Source organism: Rhamphochromis sp. 'chilingali' (genome assembly GCF_963969265.1).
Source record: "Rhamphochromis sp. 'chilingali' genome assembly, chromosome: 8".
In the NCBI taxonomy this organism is placed as follows: Eukaryota; Metazoa; Chordata; class Actinopteri; order Cichliformes; family Cichlidae; genus Rhamphochromis; species Rhamphochromis sp. 'chilingali'.
In genome coordinates, this window is record NC_137935.1 from 20436046 (window position 1) to 20440242 (window position 4197).

The following is a 4197-nucleotide window of genomic DNA, read 5'->3' on the forward strand; positions in this document are numbered from 1 at the left end:
TGTGTGCGCGCGCGCGCCCCCGAGGCTGTGTGTCTGGGCGCGCGGGGGCGCGCCCGTGTCTCCGGACCGTGCTCTCTCGGGCTCCGTGCTCATGTGTTTAAAAATGTATTAAACCATATTAAAATTGTTTAGTTAAACTTGTGCTTTTGTAACGTTCAGTATGGCCACAAACACATGCTGCATGCCTTGGGGGAAAACTTTATTTCGATTTATATGCATTTGTAGATTTAGAATAAAACTCATACTCAGAAAAAACTCGCGATCCCCTAACCCTAACCCTCCTTAGAAACATAAGCAGGGAAAACTCCTTAAAAAACCCTCCGCGTTTTCTCCAAAACCCTACAATAACTTGTTAGCTACCCCTCTATTCCCAAAACCTTATATTCGATAACAGGGAAAATCCTTAGTCTTTTTTCTTCAAAAACTTCCCTCTTACTAGCAACCTCTAAAATTCAACGCACACTCTAAGTTCTACCTCGCTCTTAATCTCCGATCCACAACTTCTTGCAGAGCACAATTTTTTCCTGCTTGTTCGCTCCCCGCTCTGCTCCCGAATGCGCTGCTTACCTCGTTCGAAATTTGCGCCGGAGACCAACTCCCCCCCTTACTTCGCCCCGCTGCCAATCACATAACCCTTGCACCGCTCCCTTCGCACCCCGGTTAGCCAATCCGCTCCAGGTCCGATTTTTATGATCTCCCGCTCAGGTTAAGACTACCCCCGAGCTCCCAGAAGACCCCTGCCTTCAGCCATATCAACAACTGGAACCGCTCAGACTGCTTGCGAGTTCGCATAGGGAGCGGCCGATTTCAACAGCAACTTGCGTCTCTTTCCTTATCCGCATATCATTCGGTAAGTGTTAATCTTCCTCTCTAACTACATTTTTGCATTTTCCTTTTTACCATTCTGTCAATCCTTTCATTTAAAAAAATAAATAAATATCACAATGGTTTGTAACAGGTACAATACACCATCCATCCATCCATTCGCCTCCACTTATCCTTTTCTCAAGCTCGCGCGGTGCGCTGGAGCCTATCCCACGTACAATACACTTTAAAATATATATAAGCTCCACTTTTAACTCCCGTAAAAGTTTATACATTACATGTCTACATCACCTATCATGGCCTCATCGGGTATCTCATATCATCTTGTTATTGTTATGTTATGCTCCTTTGATATTTTGCTAGTTTGCGTGTTTTAAAACTCTTTTTGTTTTTCTTTATATTTTTAGACCCAGATGTGTTAACCTGATCCCTGCGAAACACCAGCTCTGCGTGGATTTTGACCGCGAGTGACCGGATGTTGTTTCCGGCCTGAGGTTGCCTGAAATGCCGTGAGGCTCGTTTGAAAGATTGCGCCCGAGACCAACTCCGCCTCCAAGGCATGCCTACCTTTAGCTGCAACCAGTGAGATATCAGAGCCGGGCTCCACATATCCAATCAGGAGCACGAGCAAGACAGCTTTTGCAGACTCTCCAGAAATATACAAGTCCTTACCAACTGCTCTGCAACCCAGTGTTTCTGGTCCCCTCACTAACATCGCTTTTTGAGATATTTTTTATGAACCACCAAAAAAGCAATTTTACCCCACAGTACAGAAGACTGGGTCTGAGGGCAGCAGCGGGGACAAATGATTGTAATGAAGCGACGGACATTTCATGGCTGGTCTTGCATAATCGTGAGTTATTATGTCATATGGTGATAAGTACATAGTTTTGCAAGAGGCATACAAGCACTGTGGAAAAAGTAATCATAAAACTGTTTTTGTGAACACCCTACGTTATGCTTTAAAAAATGTGATACATGTAATGTGATCATCAAAGAACATGATTTTTTTTTTTAAACTTTTATTCTTATGCTTTTAAAGTATGTCAGATTATCTTAAAACACTTATTTGTATGTTATAATGTTTTTCTTACACCATGTGTAATTTTTATAGACACCTTATTCATTGTATCAATGTGTAATTATGTATCTTTGATAAATAAATAAAATATTTAATCTTGTATTTGTGTACTTTCTGGTGATTCAATAAAAAATTAGTCACATATCGCTCTGATAAACACAGATGGCTGAAAGAAATGTTTGATGGAACAAAGGAAACAAGTGTCTTGCTGCTAAACTTTTAAGTCACCATGGTTTAAATGAGAAAGTCTGTATGTAAAACATGAAAAACTCCATATCAGTGATATCTACAAAGGTGTACTCATTTCTTTGTAATGGTACTTTACTGTTCCAATGAAACAAAGTACATTAAAGTACATTTTTCGGCCATCCTGACCTATTTTCAGGGGCAAGAATGTTGATGTTAGACTGTGTTTTAAATCAGGTTGTGATCTTAAACTAACTATCACAGCACTGATTTCAGTTGTAATCTCAATTAGAATCCCAATTTGGCTTTTCTCCAGTCAGTGTTATGGTGAAATTGAACTTGTTCTTTTGTGTAATTGCACATGGCCCAGCAAAGGACCCCTTAGTAAGCTGTACAGCATAAGTTTTCAATTCACTTTTGTCAGAAAACTTCACAGTATGAGAAGTTACAGCACAGTTTCTCCAAACGTGTGGTTCTTTTTCAGCCAGCGTGCTTTTAGAGCATCTACATTAGCTCATGTAGTAAAAGTACAATCAGTAAGTGTACTTTAACATTTGAGATTCCGAGTCACTCTTGCTTAGCTCATGTGAACTATATCATGAACCTTTTTTGTATAATGCATCAAACGTGTTCAAATCAGTTTAGTTAAAATAAATTGAAAATAATCTAGAGACAAGCAACTCCTTTTTAGCTTCTGTTATGCATTTACCTCTCACACCTTAATCTAGATGTTAGTGTTCTCAGAGTTAACATGTCTCATGTTGCCATGTTGTATTTCTAATACCCAGCCTCAGTGTTCGCCCTGTTGACCCTCAAATCCAAACACCAATGATCTAGATATTCACAACATTCATAAGGAGATTCTTAAGGTCTTAAGTTTTGTTGTTTTTATGTTTTACAAAAAAAAAAACTTCACATTTTTTATATTTTTAAACGAAAGTGACATGCAAGGATATTTTTCTTTAGTGATGTTGCTTCAGCAATCTCAAATACTAATTATTCTGGGAATTTTTATGGTCAAACTATGTGATTTTCCAAATGTGTGTGTGTGGAGTAAAATGACCTTGTTCTTATGATGTTGTCACCGTGAATCATTTAGGATTAACAACACAAATTGTATCGATAGCAGAAACAGTCTTATAACTTATAATTCTCACACGTTACCGCTAGTTTTACAAACGCAGTCTTCTTCAGCTCTGTTTATGTAGCTTTTATGAAACTGATTTTCCATAGTACAAGTAGAATTTAATTTTTCTTTGCTCTCCAGTATAAATGCAATCATTTGCAGGCTTTTTACTGAAACTCTCACAATGCAACACTCAATGCTCAGAGCTTCATATATCAACAGCTCTGAAAATATCTTCTTTTTTAAAGTAATGTAGGACAGGATCTCTCACTCTCTGTGTCTCAAAAAACCCCAACTAAACTGGCAATCACCACTAAACAAATGAAAGTAGTTTATGGCTTTTTTATCAGCTGCATTTCTTTCATTTATGTATTGATCCCATTGTTTATTGGTAATGCTTTTAGGTCACTGTTTTAGCATGTCTGCCTCACACTCCATTTAAACAGTTTAACAGATAGTGGGGTCTGGTAAGGAAGTTGGGGGGAAGCAGACAACTCCACAGGAAGAGTCTTTTTGTCTTTTCTCCACTGTAAAAGATAGCAAGGCAGTGTGAAACTTTCTTTGCGGGAAAGACAAAACTGAGAGCCATGCTAGGCTCAGTGAGAGACTCTGCTCACCCTCTGCCCCAGCGATGGCAGTCCCTCACCAAGCTCGATTTCTGTTCTTTGTCTTGATTAAAGAATGTTAGCTACCGCTCATCGCTTGTCTGCAGGCTTTATTAAACGGAAAACTTCCACAACAACCTCTAAACAGTGGTTTATGGCTTTTTGTCACCTGCAACATCATGTAACACTTGGATGTTAGATTCTTTTACCAGTCAGTGTTGTTAGCCCCAACCCCCAGGCTCCAGCTGTCTGAGCTCTAACCCTGGCTGCCAAATGTCCCCCTGAGGCCTTTGTGCCTTTTACCACCAGACTAAGTTTGTAGTCCTATCTACTAATATTATTTTATTTTTTTATTATAGCACAAGGTTCAGTTA

The 4197-nt window shown here is 39.4% G+C and overlaps 1 long non-coding RNA gene across 1 annotated transcript; it reads left to right on the plus strand.

Annotated features, from left to right (window-relative positions):
• On the plus strand, positions 1-2006 carry LOC308401227. Its single transcript, XR_013972493.1, has 2 exons — positions 1-850; positions 1233-2006. It is a non-coding gene; the product is annotated as an uncharacterized lncRNA (long non-coding RNA).
• The last annotated feature ends 2191 nt before the right edge of the window (positions 2007-4197 follow it).